This window comes from Hydractinia symbiolongicarpus, chromosome 14 (assembly GCF_029227915.1).
Source record: "Hydractinia symbiolongicarpus strain clone_291-10 chromosome 14, HSymV2.1, whole genome shotgun sequence".
Classification (NCBI taxonomy): domain Eukaryota; kingdom Metazoa; phylum Cnidaria; class Hydrozoa; order Anthoathecata; family Hydractiniidae; genus Hydractinia; species Hydractinia symbiolongicarpus.
The window spans coordinates 16,650,570-16,668,187 of record NC_079888.1 but is presented as its reverse complement, the minus strand read 5'-3'; the positions used below and the strand labels follow the sequence as shown (position 1 = coordinate 16,668,187).

Sequence of the window (17,618 nt, the reverse complement as noted above, 5' to 3'; positions counted from 1 at the left end):
CTGAATTTTCATCCAATCCCTTGCCTTATTTCTCTTCTAAGGCATATCTGCACGTTATGTCCAGAAAACTCCGCCAAAAGCATCCATGTAGTTTAGGCACAGACGAGGTTCGAAGTCTTGATCTTCGGTTTACAAAACCAACGCCTTACCACTTGGCCACTGCGTCTGATTATTAGCCTTTGGTATATTTTCCATTCGCAGCATTTTTAACTTTTTATGCAAGTGAGCGAAAGTTAAAGAAGAACTCGATACACATATCTCAGGTTCAAAAGTACCGAAGCAAAGTGTCTTTGACGCTGCTGTGTTATGCTATATACAGGAATTTCCGTCTTTCCTGTATAAACGGTTTATAACTTTGCGCTATTTATGCTTAGATGTTCCCCACTCCATTGCCGATTTGGTCCTGTTTATTACCCTTGACTTGAAGAACCATACCCCTATTGTTTTATCCAATTTCTTTCGCTTCTAAGTCATATCTGCATGTTATGTCTGGCAAACTCCAGAAAACGCACCCATATAACTTAGGCACAGACGAGGATCGAACTCGTGAGCTTCTGTTTACGAGACCGACGCATTACTAGTTGGCCACTGCGCCTGCTAGTAATCTTTGGTATACTTTACATCCGCATCATTATTAATATTTTATGCACGTACTCAAAAGATAATAATGAACTCGCTAAGCCTTTATCACAATAAAATGTAACGGTGCAAAGTAACTTACACGTTGCTGTGTTATTCGATATATCGGACTTTCGGACTTTCCTGTATTAAATTTTTATAATTTTGCGCAATTTCTGCTTAGATGTTCCCTACACCACTTCCCCTTTAGTCCTGTTAATTTTCGTTTAACTTGGAGGACCATGCCCCTGAAATTTCATCCAATCCCTTGCCTTATTTCTCTTCTAAGGCATATCTGCACACTTTGTCAGGAAATCTCCGCAAAAGTCGTCCACATAATTTAGGCGCAGACAAGGTTCGAACTCGTGATCTTCAGTTTACGAGACCGACGCCTTACCACTTGGCCACTGCGCCTGTTTTGCATCCTTTGGTATATTTTCCATCCGCATCATTTTTAACTTTTTATGCAAGTACTCAAAAGTTAATAGTAAACTCGCTAACCCTTCTTTACATTCTAATTTAATGGCGCAAAGTATCTTACACGTTGCTGTATTTTTTGATCTACATGAATTTCAGGATTTGTTGTGTAAAACGTTTTATAACTTTGTGCATTTTATGCCTAAATCTTCTCAACCCCATTGCCGATTCAGTCCTGTTTATTTCCTTTGACTTGGAGGACCATACCCCTGGTGTTTCATCCAATTTCTTCACTTCTTTCGCTTCTAAGTCATATCTGCACGTTATGTCCAGAAACCTGCACCAAAAACATCCATATAGTTTAGACAAAGACGAGGTTCGAAGTCTTGGTCTTCGGTTTAGGAAACCAACGCCTTACCACTTGGCCACTGCGCTTGTTTAGTAACCTTTGGTATATTTTCCATTCGCAGCATTTTTAACTTTTTATGCAAGTACTCAAAAGTTAATAGTGAACTCGCTAAGCCTAATTTACGTTCAAATTTAATAGCGCAGAGTATCTTACACGTTACTGTATTTTTTGATCTACATGAATTTCGGGATTTGTTGTGTAAAACCTTTTATAACTTTGTGCATTTTATGCCTAAATCTTCTCAACCCCATTGCCGATTCAGTCCTGTTTATTTACTTTGACTTGGAGGACCATACCCCTGAAATTTCATCCAATCCCTTGTCTTACTTCTCTTCTAAGGCATATCTGCACACTTTGTCAGGAAATCTCCGCAAAACTCGTCCACATAATTTAGGCACAGACGAGGTTCGAACTCGTGATCTTCGGTTTACGATACCGACGCCTTACCACTTGGCCACTGCGCCTGTTTTGCATCCTTTGGTACCTTTTCCATCCGCATCATTATTAACTTTTTATGCAAGCACTCAAATGTTAATAGTGAACTCGCTAAGCCTAGGTCACGTTCAAACTAAATAGTGCATAGTATTTTACACGTTGCCGTGTTGTTCGATCTGCAAGAATTTTGGGCTTTCCTGTATAAAACTTTTTATGGCTTTGTGCAATTTATACTTAAATCTTCTGAACTCCATTCCCGATTCAGTCCTGTTTGTTTCTTTTGACTTCGATGACCATACCCCAGAAATTTCATCCAATTTCTTGACTTCTTTCAATTCTAAGGCATATCTGCATGCTATGTCTGACACACTCCGGCAAACGCATCCATATAATTTAGGCACAGACGAGGTTCAAACTCGTGATCTTCGGTTTGCGAGACCGACGCCTTACCACTTGGCCTCTGCGCCTCTTTAGTAAGCTTTAGTATATTCTCCTTCCGCATCATTATTAACATCTTATGCAAGCACTCACAAGTTAACAATGAACTCGCTAAGCTATTGTCACGATCAAATTTAACGGTGTAAAATAACTTACCCGTTGCTGTGTTATTCGATATATAGGAATTTTGGAGTTTCCTGTATAAAAGGTCTATAACTTTGCGTAATTTATGCTTAGATGTTCCCCAGTCCATTGCCAATTCAGTCCTGTTCATTTCCTTTGATTTGGAGAAGACTACGCCAGGTGCTTCATCCAATTTCTTGACTTCTTTCACTTCTAAGTCATATCTGCACGTTGTGTCTGGAAAACTCCGGCAAACGCACCCATATAACTTGGGCACAGACCAGGATCGAACTCGTGATCTTCGGTTTACGAAACCGACGCCTTACCACTTGGCCCCTGGACCTGTTTAGTATTCTTTGTTATATTTTCCATTCGCAGCATTTTAACTTTTTATGCAAGTACTCAAAAGTTAATAGTGAACGCGCTAAACCTACTTTACGTTCAAACTTAATGGTGCTAAGTATCTTAAACGTTGCTGTGTTTTTTGATCTACAGGAATTTCGGGCTTTCTTGTATAAAACGTTTTATAACTTTGTGCATTTTATGCTCAAATCTTCTCAACACCATTGCCGATTCAGTCCTGTTTATTTCCTTCGACTTAGAGGACCATACCCCTGGTGTTTCCTCCAATTTCTAGACTTCTTTTACTTCTAAGTCATATCTGCACGTTATGTCTGGAAAACTCCGGCAAACGCTCCCATATAACTTAGGCACAGACAAGGATTGAACTCGTGATCTTCGGTTTACGAGACCGACGCCTTACCACTTGGCCACAGCGTCTGTTTTGTATTCTTTGTTAGATTTTCTATGCGCAGAATTTTTAACTTCTTATGCAAGTACTCAAAAGTTAATAGTGAACTCGCTAAGCCTTCGTCACGTTCAAATTTTATAGTGCAAAGTATCTTACACGTTGCCGTGTTGTTTGATCTACAGGAATTTCGGGCTTTCTCGTATAAAATGTTTCATAACTTTGTGAATTCTATGCTTAAATCTTCTCAACCCCGTTGCCGATTCAGTCCTGTTTCTTTTCTTTGACTTCGAGAACAATACGCCGGAAACTTCATACAATCCCTTGTCTTATCTCTCTTCTAAGGTATATCTGCACGTTATGTCCAGAAAACTCCGCAAAAAGCATCTATATAGTTTAGGCACAGACGAGTTTCGAAGTCTTGATCTTCGGTTTACGAAACCGACGCCTTACCACTTGGCCCCTGGACCTGTTTTGCATCCTTTGTTACATTTTCCATTCGCAGCATTTTTAACTTTTTATACAAGTACTCAAAAGTTAATAGTGAACGCGCTAAACCTACTTTACGTTCAAATTTAATAGTGCAAAGCATCTTACACGTGGCTGTGTATTTTGATCTACAGGAATTTCGGGCTTTCTTGTACAAAACGTTTTATAACTTTGTGCATTTTATGCTCAAATCCTCTCAACGCCATTGCCGATTCAGTCCTGTTTATTTCCTTCGACTTGGAGGACCATACCCTTTGTGTCTCATCCAATTTCTTGACTTCTTTCACTTCTAAGTCATATCTGCACGTTATGTCCAGAAAACTCCGCCAACAGCATCCATATAGTTTAGGCACAAAAGAGGTTCGAAGTCTTGATCTTCGGTTTACGAAACCGACGCCTTACCACTTGGCCCCTGGACCTGTTTTGCATCCTTTGTTATATTTTCCATTCGCAGCATTTTTAAATTCTTATGCAAGTACTCAAAAGTTATTAGTGAACACGCTAAACCTACTTTGACGTTCAAATTTAATAGTGCAAAGCATCTTACACGTTGCCGTGTTGTTCGATCTAAAAGAACTTCGGGCTTTCCTGTATAAAACTTCTTATAACTTTGTGCAATTTATGCCTAAATCTTCTCAACCCCATTGCCGATTCAGTCCTGTTTATTTCCTTTGACTTGGAGGACCATAACCCTGAATTTTCATCCAATCCCTTGCCTTATTTCTCTTCTAAGGCATATCTGCACGTTATGTCCAGAAAACTCCGCCAAAAGCATCCATGTAGTTTAGGCACAGACGAGGTTCGAAGTCTTGATCTTCGGTTTACAAAACCGACGCCTTACCACTTGGCCACTGCGTCTGATTATTAGCCTTTGGTATATTTTCCATTCGCAGCATTTTTAACTTTTTATGCAAGTGAGCGAAAGTTAAAGAAGAACTCGATACACATATCTCAGGTTCAAAAGTACCGAAGCAAAGTGTCTTTGACGCTGCTGTGTTATGCTATATACAGGAATTTCCGTCTTTCCTGTATAAACGGTTTATAACTTTGCGCTATTTATGCTTAGATGTTCCCCACTCCATTGCCGATTTGGTCCTGTTTATTACCCTTGACTTGAAGAACCATACCCCTATTGTTTTATCCAATTTCTTTCGCTTCTAAGTCATATCTGCATGTTATGTCTGGCAAACTCCAGAAAACGCACCCATATAACTTAGGCACAGACGAGGATCGAACTCGTGAGCTTCTGTTTACGAGACCGACGCATTACTAGTTGGCCACTGCGCCTGCTAGTAATCTTTGGTATACTTTACATCCGCATCATTATTAATATTTTATGCACGTACTCAAAAGATAATAATGAACTCGCTAAGCCTTTATCACAATAAAATGTAACGGTGCAAAGTAACTTACACGTTGCTGTGTTATTCGATATATCGGACTTTCGGACTTTCCTGTATTAAATTTTTATAATTTTGCGCAATTTCTGCTTAGATGTTCCCTACACCACTTCCCCTTTAGTCCTGTTAATTTTCGTTTAACTTGGAGGACCATACGCGGCAAATTTCATCCAATCTCTTCTCTTATTTCTCTTCTAAGGCATATCTGCACGTTATGTCCGGAAAACGCCGGCAAAAGCATCCTTATAATTTAGGCACAGACGGGGTTCGAACTCTGGATCTTCGGTTTACGAGATCAACGCCTTACCACTTGGCCACTGGACCTGTTTTGTATCCTTTGTCATATTTTCCATCCGTAGTATTATTAAATTTTTATGCAAGTAATCAAAAGTTAATAGTGAGCTCGCTAAACCTAGGTCACGTTCTAACTTAATAGTGCAAAGTATCTTAGACGTTGCCGTGTTGTTCCATCTACAAGAATTTTGGCCTTTCCTCTGTAAAACTTTTTATAACTTTGTGCAATTTGTGCTTAAATCTTCTCAACTTCAATCCCGATTCTGTCCTGTTTATTTCCTTTGACTTGGAGGACCATACCCCTGAAATTTAATCCAATCCCTTGTCTTATTTCTCTTCTAAGGCATATCTGCACACTTTGTCAGGAAATCTCCGCAAAACTCGTCCACATAATTTAGGCACAGACGGGGTTCGAACTCGTGATCTTCGGTTTATGATACCGATGCCTTACCACTACCGATGCCTTACCACTTGGCCACTGCATCTGTTTTGCATCCTTTGGTACCTTTTCCATCTGCAACATTATTAACTTTATATGCAAGTACTCAAAAGTTAATAGTGAACTCGCTAAGCCTACTTTACGTTCAAATTTAATAGTGCAAAGTATCTTACACGTTGCTGTGTTTTTTGATCTACAGGAATTTCGGGCTTTCTTGTATAAAACGTTTTATAACTTTGTGCATTTTATGCTTAAATCTTCTCAACCCCATTGCTGATTCAGTCCTGCTTATTTCCTTTGACTTGGAGGACCATACCCATAAAATTTCATCAAAACCCTTGCCTTTTTTTCTCTTCTCAGGCATATCTACACACTTTGTAGGAAATTTCCACAAAAGTCGTCCACATAATTTAGGCACAGACGAGGTTCGAACTTGTGATCTTCGGTTTGCGAGATCGACGCCTTACCACTTGGCCGCTGGACCTGTTTTGTATCCTTTGTCATATTTTCCATCCGTAGTATTATTAACATTTTATGCAAGCACTCACAAGGTAATACTGAACTTGCTAAGCCTTTGCCACAATCAAATTTAACGCTGCAAAGTAACTTACCCGTTGCTGTGTTAGTCAATATATAGGAATTTTGGAGTTTGCTGTATAAACGGTTTATAACTTTGGGCAATTTATGCTTAGATGTTCCTCAGTTCATTGCCAATTCAATCTTGTTTATTTCCTTTGATTTGGAGAACAATACCCCTGGTGTTTCATCCAATTTCTTGACTTCTTTCACTTCTAAGTCATATCTGCACGTTATGTCTGGAAAACTCCGGAAAACGCCCCCATATAACTTAGGCACAGACGAGGATCGAACTCGTGATCTTCGGTTTACGAGACCGACTCCTTACCACCTGGCCACTGCGTCTGTTTTGTATCCCTTGTTATATTTTCCATCCGCATCATTTTTAACTTCATATGCAAGTACTCAAAAGTTAATAGTGAACACGCTAAGCCTTTGTATCGTTCAAATATATTAGTGCAAAATATCTTGCACGTTGCTGTGTTAATTGATCTACAGGAATTTCGGGCTTTCACGTATAAAACGTTGCATAACTTTGTGCATTCTATGCTTAAGTCTTCTCAACCTCATTGCCGATTCAGTCCTGTTTATTTCCTTTGACTTGAAGGACTGTACCCCGGAGATTTTATCAAATCCCTTGTCTTATTTATCTTCTAAGGCATACCTGCACATTTTGTCAGGAAATCTCCGCAAAAGTCTTCCACATGATTTAGGCACAGACGAGGTTCGAACACGTGATCTTCCGTTTACGAGACCGACGCCTTACGGCTTGGCCACTGCGCCTGTTTAGTAACTTTTGGTATATTTTCCATCCGCATCATTATTAAAATTGTATGCAAGTGATCAAAAGTTAATGGAGAACTCAGTAAAACTATGTCAGGTTCAAAAATTACCGAAGCAAAGCGTCTTTGACATTGCCGTGTGATTCGATATATGGGAATTTTGGAGTTTCCTGTATAAAATGTTTATAACTTTGTGCAATTGCTGCTTAGATGTTCCCAACTCCATTGCCAATTCAGTCCTGTTAATATTCTTTTAACTTGGAGAACCATACCCCAGCTGTTTCATCCAATTCCTTGACTTCTTTCATCCCTAAGGCATGTCTGCATTTTATGTCTGGAAAACTCCGGAAAACGCCCCCATATAACTTAGGCACAGAGGAGAATCTAACTCGTGATCTTCGGTTTACGAGACCGACGCCTTACTACTTGGCTTCTGCGCCTGCTATTAATCTTTAGTATATTATACATCCGCATCATTATTAACATTTTATGCACGTACTTAAAAGATAATAATGAACTCGGTAAGCCTTTATCACAATAAAATGTAACGGTGCAAAGTAACTTACACCTTGCTGTGTTATTCGATATATGGGACTTTTGGACTTTCCTGTATAAAATTTTTATAATTTTGTGCAATTTCTACTTAGATGTTCCCTACACCATTGCCCCTTTAGTCCTGTCAATTTTCTTTTAACTTGCAGGACCATACGCCGCAAATTTCATCCAATACCTTCTCTTATTTCTCTTCTAAGGCATATCTGCACGTTATGTCCGGAAAACGCCGGCAAAAGCATCCATATAATTTAGGCACAGACGAGGTTCGAACTCGTGATCTTCGGTTTGCGAGATCGACGCCTTACCACTTGGCCGCTGGACCTGTTTTGTATCCTTTGTCATATTTTCCATCCGTAGTATTATTAACATTTTATGCAAGCACTCACAAGTTAATACTGAACTCGCTAAGCTTTTCTCACGATCAAATTTAACGGTGCAAAGTAACTTAGCCGTTGCTGTGTTATTCGATATATAGGAATTTTGGAGTTTCCTGTATAAAATGTTTATAACTTTGTGTAATTTCTGCTTAAATCTTCTCAACTCCATTCCCGATTCAGTCCTGTTTATTTCCTTTGACTTAGAGGACCATACGCCGGAAGATTCATCCAATCCCTTGTCTTATTTCTCTTCTCAGGCATATCTGCAAGTTATTTCCGGAAAACTCCGGCAAAAGCATCCATATAGTTTAGGCACAGACGAAGTTCGAAGTCTGGATCTTCGGTTTACGAGACCGACGCCTTACCACTTGGCCACTTCGCCTGTTTAGTAACCTTTGGAATATTTTCCATCCGCAGTATCTTTAACTTTTTATGCAAGCACTCAAAAGTTAATAGTGAACTCGTTAAGCCTTCGTCACGTTCAACTTTAATAGTGCAAACTATCTTACACGTTGCCGTGTTGTTCCATCTACAAGAATATTGGGCTTTCCTGTATAAAACTTTTTATAACTTTGTGCATTTTATGCTTAAATCTTCTCAACTCCTTTCCCGATTCAGTCCTGTTCATTTCATTTGACTTCGAGGAAAATACGTCGGAAAATTCATCCAATCCCTTGTCTTATTTCTCTTCTAAGGCATATCTGCACGTTATGTCCGGAAATCTCCGCCGCCGTAAATTTCATCCAATCCCTGGTCTTATTTTTCTTCTAACGCATATCTGCACGTTATGTCCAGAAAACTCCGCCCAAAAGCATCCATATAGTTTAGGCACAGACGAGGTTTGAACTCGTCATCTTCGGTTTACGAGACCAACGCCTTACCACTTTGTCACTGCGCCTGTTTTGCAACCTTTGGCATATTTCCCATCCGCATCATTATTAACTTTTTATGAAAGCACACAAAAGTTAATGGAGAACTCAGTAAACCTATGTCAGGTTCAAAATTACCGAAGCAAAGTGTCTTAGCTGTTGCCGTCTTATGCGATATACAGGAATTTCGGGCTTTCCTGAATAAAGGGTTTATAACTTTGTGCAAGTTATGCCTTGATGTTCCCCACTCCAATGCCGATTCAGTCCTGTTTATTTCACTTGACTTGGAGAACCATACCCCTGGTGTTTCATCCATCTTCTTTCACTTCTAAGTCATATCTGCACGTTATGTCTGGAAAGCTCCGGCAAACGCATCCATAAAACTTAGCCACAGACGAGGATCGAACTCGTGATCTTCGGTTTACGAGATTGACGCCTTACCACTTGGCCACTCCGACTGTTTTGCATCCTTTGGTATATCTTCCATCCGCATCATTAATAACTTTTTATGCAAGCACTCAAAAGTTAATAGTAAACTCGCTAAGCCTAGGTCACGTTCAAACTAAATAGTGCAAAGTATTATACACGTTGCCGTGTTGTTCTATCTACAAGAATTTCGGGCGTTCCTGTATAAAACTTTTTATTTTTATTAGGAAAGTACTTAAAAGTTAATAGTGAACGCGCTAAACCTACTTTACGTTCAAATTAAATAGTGCAAAGTATCTTACACGTTGCTGTGTTTTTTGATCTACAGGAATTTTGGGCTTTCTTGGGTAAAACGTTTTACTACTTTGTGCATTTTCTGCTCAAATCTTCTTAACACCATTGCCGATTCAGTCCTGTTTATTTCCTTTGACTTGGAGGACCATACCCCTGAAATTTCATCCAATCCCTTGTCTTATTTCTCTTCTAAGGCACATCTGCACGCTTTGTCAGGAAAATTCCGCAAAAGTCGTCCACAAAATTGAGGCACAGACGATGTTCGAACTCGTAATCTCCGGTTTACGAGACCGACGCCTTACCACTTGGGCACTGCGCCTGTTTTGCATCCTTTGGTACATTTTCCATCCGCATCATTTTTTACTTTTTACGCAAGCACTCAAACGTTAATAGTGAAAGACTAGGTCACGTTCAAACTAAATAGTGCTAAGTATCTTACACGTTGCAGTGTTGTTCGATATGAAGGAATTTTGGAGTTTCCTGTATAAACGGTTTAAAACTTTGCGCAATTTATGCTTAGATGTTCCCCAGTTCATTGCCAATTCAGTCTTGTTTATTTCCTTTGATTTGGAGAACAATACCCCTGGTGTTTCATCCAATTTCTTGACTTCTTTCACTTCTAAGTCATATCTGCATGTTATGTCTGGAAAACTCCGGCAAACACCCCCATATAACTTAGGCACAGACGAGGATCGAACTCGTGAACTTTGGTTTACGAGACCGACTCCTTACCACTTGGCAACTGCGCCTGTTTAGAAACCTTTGGTATATTTTCCACCTAAATCATTATTAAAATTTTATGCAAGCACTCACAAGTTAATACTGAACTCGCTAAGCCTTTGTCACGATCAAATTTAACGGTGCAAAGTAACTTACACGTTGCTGTGTTATTCAATATATAGGAATTACAGAATTTCCTGTATAAAATGTTTATAACTTTGTGCAACTTTTGCTTAGATGTTCCCAACTCCATCGCCGATTCTGTTCTGTTTATTTCCTTTGACTTGGAGGACCATACGCCGGAAAATTCATCCAATCCCTTGTCTTATTTCTCTTCTCAGGCATATCTGCAAGTTATTTCCGGAAAACTCCGGCAAAAGCATCCATATAGTTTAGGCACAGACGAAGTTCGAAGTCTTGATCTTCGGTTTACGAGACCGACGCCTTACCACTTGGCCACTTCGCCTGTTTAGTAACCTTTGGAATATTTTCCATCCGCAGTATCTTTAACTTTTTATGCAAGCACTCAAAAGTTAATAGTGAACTCGTTAAGCCTTCGTCACGTTCAACTTTAATAGTGCAAACTATCTTACACGTTGCCGTGTTGTTCCATCTACAAGAATATTGGGCTTTCCTGTATAAAACTTTTTATAACTTTGTGCATTTAATGCTTAAATCTTCTCAACTCCTTTCCCGATTCAGTCCTTTTTCTTTCCCTTGACTTCGAGGAAAATACGCCGGAAAATTCATCCAATCGCTGGTCTTATTTTTCTTCTAACGCATATCTGCACGTTATGTCCAGAAAACTCCGCCCAAAAGCATCCATATAGTTTAGGCACAGACGAGGTTTGAACTCGTCATCTTCGGTTTACGAGACCAACGCCTTACCACTTTGTCACTGCGCCTGTTTTGCAACCTTTGGCATATTTCCCATCCGCATCATTATTAACTTTTTATGCAAGCACACAAAAGTTAATGGAGAACTCAGTAAACCTATGTCAGGTTCAAAATTACCGAAGCAAAGTGTCTTAGCTGTTGCCGTGTTATGCGATATACAAGAGTTTCGGGCTTTCCTGAATAAAGGGTTTATAACTTTGTGCAAGTTATGCTTTGATGTTCCCCACTCCAATGCCGATTCAGTCCTGTTTATTTCACTTGACTTGGAGAACCATACCCCTGGTGTTTCATCCATCTTCTTTCACTTCTAAGTCATATCTGCACGTTATGTCTGGAAAGCTCCGGCAAACGCATCCATAAAACTTAGCCACAGACGAGGATCGAACTCGTGATCTTCGGTTTACGAGATCGACGCCTTACCACTTGGCCACTCCGACTGTTTTGCATCCTTTGGTATATCTTCCATCCGCATCATTAATAACTTTTTATGCAAGCACTCAAAAGTTAATAGTAAACTCGCTAAGCCTAGGTCACGTTCAAACTAAATAGCGCAAACTATCTTACACGTTGCCGTGTTGTTCGATCTACAAGAACTTCGGGCTTTCCTGTATAAAACTTTTTATAACTTTGTGCATTTTACGCTTAAATCTTCTCAACTCCACTCCCGATTCAGTCCTGTTTATTTCCTTTAACTTTGAGCACCACACGCCGGAAAATTCATCCAATCCCTTGTCTTATTTCCCTTCGAAGGCATATCTCCACGTTATGTCCGGAAATCTCCGCAAAAGTCGTCCATATAACTTAGCCACAGACGAGGATCGAACTCATGGTTTTCGGTTTACGAGACCTACGCCTTACCACTTGGCCACTGCGCCTGTTTAGAAACCTTTGGTATATTTTCCATCTAAATCATTATTAAAATTTTATGCAAGCACTCACAAGTTAATACTGAACTCGCTAAACCTTTGTCACGATCAAATTTACCGGTGCAAAGTAACTTACACGTTGCTGTGTTATTCAATATATAGGAATTACAGAATTTCCTGTATAAAATGTTTATAACTTTGTGCAACTTTTGCTTAGATGTTCCCAACTCCATCGCCGATTCTGTTCTGTTTATTTCCTTTGACTTGGAGGACCATACGCCGGAAAATTCATCCAATCCCTTGTCTTATATCTCTTCTCAGGCATATCTGCAAGTTATTTCCGGAAAACTCCGGCAAAAGCATCCATATAGTTTAGGCACAGACGAAGTTCGAAGTCTTGATCTTCGGTTTACGAGACCGACGCCTTACCACTTGGCCACTTCGCCTGTTTAGTAACCTTTGGAATATTTTCCATCCGCAGTATCTTTAACTTTTTATGCAAGCACTCAAAAGTTAATAGTGAACTCGTTAAGCCTTCGTCACGTTCAACTTTAATAGTGCAAACTATCTTACACGTTGCCGTGTTGTTCCATCTACAAGAATATTGGGCTTTCCTGTATAAAACTTTTTATAACTTTGTGCATTTTATGCTTAAATCTTCTCAACTCCTTTCCCGATTCAGTCCTTTTTCTTTCCCTTGACTTCGAGGAAAATACGTCGGAAAATTCATCCAATCCCTTGTCTTATTTCTCTTCTAAGGCATATCTGCACGTTATGTCCGGAAATCTCCGCCGCCGTAAATTTCATCCAATCCCTGGTCTTATTTTTCTTCTAACGCATATCTGCACGTTATGTCCAGAAAACTCCGCCCAAAAGCATCCATATAGTTTAGGCACAGACGAGGTTTGAACTCGTCATCTTCGGTTTACGAGACCAACGCCTTACCACTTTGTCACTGCGCCTGTTTTGCAACCTTTGGCATATTTCCCATCCGCATCATTATTAACTTTTTATGAAAGCACACAAAAGTTAATGGAGAACTCAGTAAACCTATGTCAGGTTCAAAATTACCGAAGCAAAGTGTCTTAGCTGTTGCCGTTTTATGCGATATACAGGAATTTCGGGCTTTCCTGAATAAAGGGTTTATAACTTTGTGCAAGTTATGCTTTGATGTTCCCCACTCCAATGCCGATTCAGTCCTGTTTATTTCACTTGACTTGGAGAACCATACCCCTGGTGTTTCATCCATCTTCTTTCACTTCTAAGTCATATCTGCACGTTATGTCTGGAAAGCTCCGGCAAACGCATCCATAAAACTTAGCCACAGACGAGGATCGAACTCGTGATCTTCGGTTTACGAGATTGACGCCTTACCACTTGGCCACTCCGACTGTTTTGCATCCTTTGGTATATCTTCCATCCGCATCATTAATAACTTTTTATGCAAGCACTCAAAAGTTAATAGTAAACTCGCTAAGCCTAGGTCACGTTCAAACTAAATAGTGCAAAGTATTATACACGTTGCCGTGTTGTTCTATCTACAAGAATTTCGGGCGTTCCTGTATAAAACTTTTTATTTTTATTAGGAAAGTACTTAAAAGTTAATAGTGAACGCGCTAAACCTACTTTACGTTCAAATTAAATAGTGCAAAGTATCTTACACGTTGCTGTGTTTTTTGATCTACAGGAATTTTGGGCTTTCTTGGGTAAAACGTTTTACTACTTTGTGCATTTTCTGCTCAAATCTTCTTAACACCATTGCCGATTCAGTCCTGTTTATTTCCTTTGACTTGGAGGACCATACCCCTGAAATTTCATCCAATCCCTTGTCTTATTTCTCTTCTAAGGCACATCTGCACGCTTTGTCAGGAAAATTCCGCAAAAGTCGTCCACAAAATTGAGGCACAGACGATGTTCGAACTCGTAATCTCCGGTTTACGAGACCGACGCCTTACCACTTGGGCACTGCGCCTGTTTTGCATCCTTTGGTACATTTTCCATCCGCATCATTTTTTACTTTTTACGCAAGCACTCAAACGTTAATAGTGAAAGACTAGGTCACGTTCAAACTAAATAGTGCAAAGTATCTTACACGTTGCAGTGTTGTTCGATATGAAGGAATTTTGGAGTTTCCTGTATAAACGGTTTAAAACTTTGCGCAATTTATGCTTAGATGTTCCCCAGTCCATTGCCAATTCAGTCTTGTTTATTTCCTTTGATTTGGAGAACAATACCCCTGGTGTTTCATCCAATTTCTTGACTTCTTTCACTTCTAAGTCATATCTGCATGTTATGTCTGGAAAACTCCGGCAAACGCCCCCATATAACTTAGGCACAGACGAGGATCGAACTCGTGAACTTTGGTTTACGAGACCGACTCCTTACCACTTGGCCACTGCGCCTGTTTAGAAACCTTTGGTATATTTTCCACCTAAATCATTATTAAAATTTTATGCAAGCACTCACAAGTTAATACTGAACTCGCTAAGCCTTTGTCACGATCAAATTTAACGGTGCAAAGTAACTTACACGTTGCTGTGTTATTCAATATATAGGAATTACAGAATTTCCTGTATAAAATGTTTATAACTTTGTGCAACTTTTGCTTAGATGTTCCCAACTCCATCGCCGATTCTGTTCTGTTTATTTCCTTTGACTTGGAGGACCATACGCCGGAAAATTCATCCAATCCCTTGTCTTATTTCTCTTCTCAGGCATATCTGCAAGTTATTTCCGGAAAACTCCGGCAAAAGCATCCATATAGTTTAGGCACAGACGAAGTTCGAAGTCTTGATCTTCGGTTTACGAGACCGACGCCTTACCACTTGGCCACTTCGCCTGTTTAGTAACCTTTGGAATATTTTCCATCCGCAGTATCTTTAACTTTTTATGCAAGCACTCAAAAGTTAATAATGAACTCGTTAAGCCTTCGTCACGTTCAACTTTAATAGTGCAAACTATCTTACACGTTGCCGTGTTGTTCCATCTACAAGAATATTGGGCTTTCCTGTATAAAACTTTTTATAACTTTGTGCATTTTATGCTTAAATCTTCTCAACTCCTTTCCCGATTCAGTCCTTTTTCTTTCCCTTGACTTCGAGGAAAATACGCCGGAAAATTCATCCAATCGCTGGTCTTATTTTTCTTCTAACGCATATCAGCACGTTATGTCCAGAAAACTCCGCCAAAAGCATCCATATAGTTTAGGCACAGACGAGGTTCGAAGTCTTGATTTTCGGTTTACGAAACCGACGCCTTACCACTTGGCCACTGCGCCTGTTTAGTAACCTTTGGTATATACTCCATCAGCATCATTATTAACATTTTATACAAGCACTCACAAGTTAACAATGAACTCGCTAAGCTTTTGTCACGATCAAATTTAAAGAAGTAAAGTAACCTACCCGTTGCTGTGTTATTCGATATATAGGAATTTTGGAGTTTCCTGTATAAAAGGTTTATAACTTTGTGCAACTTATGCATAAATCTGGTCAACTCCATTCCCGATTCAGTCCTGTTTATTTCCTTTGATTTGGAGAACAATACGCTAGGTGCTTCATCCAATTTCTTGACTTCTTTCACTTCTAAGTCATATCTGCACGTTATGTGTGGAAACCTCCGGCAAACGCACCCACATGACTTAGGCACAGACGGGGATCGAACTCGTGATCTTCGGTTTACGCGAAAAAAAAGTTAATAGCGATCGCGCTAGGCCTAGGTCACGTTCAATCTAAGTAATGCAAAGTAACTTACACTTTGCCGTGTTGTTCGATCTACAAGAATTTCGCGCTTTCCTGCATAAAACATTTTATAACTTTGTGCAATTAATGCTTAAATCTTCTCAACTCCATTCCCGATTCAGTCCTGTTTATTTCCTTTGACTTGGAGGACAATACCCCGGAAAATTCATCCAATCCCTTGTCTAATTACTTTTCTAAGGCATATCTGCTCGTTATGTCCGGAAATTTCCGCAAAAGTCGTCCACATAATTTAGGCACAGACGTGGTTCGAAGACGTGATCTTCGGTTTACGAGACCAACGTCTTACCACTTGGCCACTGCGCCTAATTAGCAACCTTTGGTATATTCTCCATCCGCATCATTAATATCATTTTATGCAAACACTCACAAGTTAACAATGAACTCGCTAAGCTTTTGTCACGATCAAATTCAACGGTGTAATGTAACTTACCCGTTGCTGTGTTGTTCGATCTACAGGAATTTCGGGCCTTCTTGTATAAAACTTTTTATAACTTTGTGCATTTTATGCTTAAATTTGCTCAACTCCATTCCCGATTCAGTCCTGTTTACTTCTTTTGACTTCGAGGACAATACGCCGGAAACTTTAACCAATCTCTTGTCTTATTTCTCTTCTAAGGCATATCAGCACGTTATGTCCAGAAAACTCCGCCAAAAGCATCCATATAGTTTATGCACAGACGAGGTTCGAAGTCTTGATTTTCGGTTTACGAAACCGACGCCTTACCACTTGGCCACTGCGCCTGTTTAGTAACCTTTGGTATATACTCCATCAGCATCATTATTAACATTTTATACAAGCACTCACAAGTTAACAATGAACTCGCTAAGCTTTTGTCACGATCAAATTTAAAGATGTAAAGTAACTTACCCGTTGCTGTGTTATTCGATATATAAGAATTTTGGAGTTTCCTGTATAAAAGGTTTATAACTTTGTGCAACTTATGCATAAATCTGCTCAACTCCATTCCCGATTCAGTCCTGTTTATTTCCTTTGATTTGGAAAACAATACGCTAGGTGCTTCATCCAATTTCTTGACTTCTTTCACTTCTAAGTCATATCTGCACGTTATGTGTGGAAAACTCCGGCAAACGCACCCACATGACTTAGGCACAGACGAGGATCGAACTCGTGATCTTCGGTTTACGCGAAAAAAAAGTTAATAGCGATCGCGCTAGGCCTAGGTCACGTTCAATCTAAGTAATGCAAAGTAACTTACACTTTGCCGTGTTGTTCGATCTACAAGAATTTCGCGCTTTCCTGCATAAAACATTTTATAACTTTGTGCAATTAATGCTTAAATCTTCTCAACTCCATTCCCGATTCAGTCCTGTTTATTTCCTTTGACTTGGAGGACAATACCCCGGAAAATTCATCCAATCCCTTGTCTAATTACTTTTCTAAGGCATATCTGCTCGTTATGTCCGGAAATTTCCGCAAACGTCGTCCACATAATTTAGGCACAGTCGAGGTTCGAAGACGTGATCCTCGGTTTACGAGACCGACGCCATACCACTTGGCCACTGCGCCTGTTTAATAACATTTGGTATATTCTCCATCCGCATTATTATTAACATTTTATGCAAGCACTCACAAGTTAACAATGAACTCGCTAGGCTTTTCTCACGATCAAATTTAACGGTGCAAAGTAACTTACCCGTTGCTGTGTTATTCGATATATAGGAAT

At 39.7% G+C, this 17,618-nt stretch overlaps 6 non-coding genes across 6 annotated transcripts; all 6 read right to left on the bottom strand.

The window, feature by feature from the left end:
• Positions 1-960: 960 nt before the first annotated feature.
• Positions 961-1,032, bottom strand: Trnat-cgu (transfer RNA threonine (anticodon CGU)). The gene has a single exon. It is a non-coding gene; the product is annotated as a tRNA-Thr (tRNA).
• An 804-nt stretch (positions 1,033-1,836) lies between these two features.
• Positions 1,837-1,908, bottom strand: Trnat-cgu (transfer RNA threonine (anticodon CGU)). Its single transcript has one exon. It is a non-coding gene; the product is annotated as a tRNA-Thr (tRNA).
• A 366-nt stretch (positions 1,909-2,274) lies between these two features.
• Positions 2,275-2,346, bottom strand: Trnaa-cgc (transfer RNA alanine (anticodon CGC)). The gene has a single exon. It is a non-coding gene; the product is annotated as a tRNA-Ala (tRNA).
• Positions 2,347-3,148: 802 nt separating this feature from the next.
• On the bottom strand, positions 3,149-3,220 carry Trnat-cgu (transfer RNA threonine (anticodon CGU)). The gene has a single exon. It is a non-coding gene; the product is annotated as a tRNA-Thr (tRNA).
• Positions 3,221-11,671: 8,451 nt separating this feature from the next.
• On the bottom strand, positions 11,672-11,743 carry Trnat-cgu (transfer RNA threonine (anticodon CGU)). Its single transcript has one exon. It is a non-coding gene; the product is annotated as a tRNA-Thr (tRNA).
• Positions 11,744-14,502: 2,759 nt separating this feature from the next.
• Trnat-cgu (transfer RNA threonine (anticodon CGU)) lies at positions 14,503-14,574 on the bottom strand. Its single transcript has one exon. It is a non-coding gene; the product is annotated as a tRNA-Thr (tRNA).
• Positions 14,575-17,618: the final 3,044 nt, after the last annotated feature.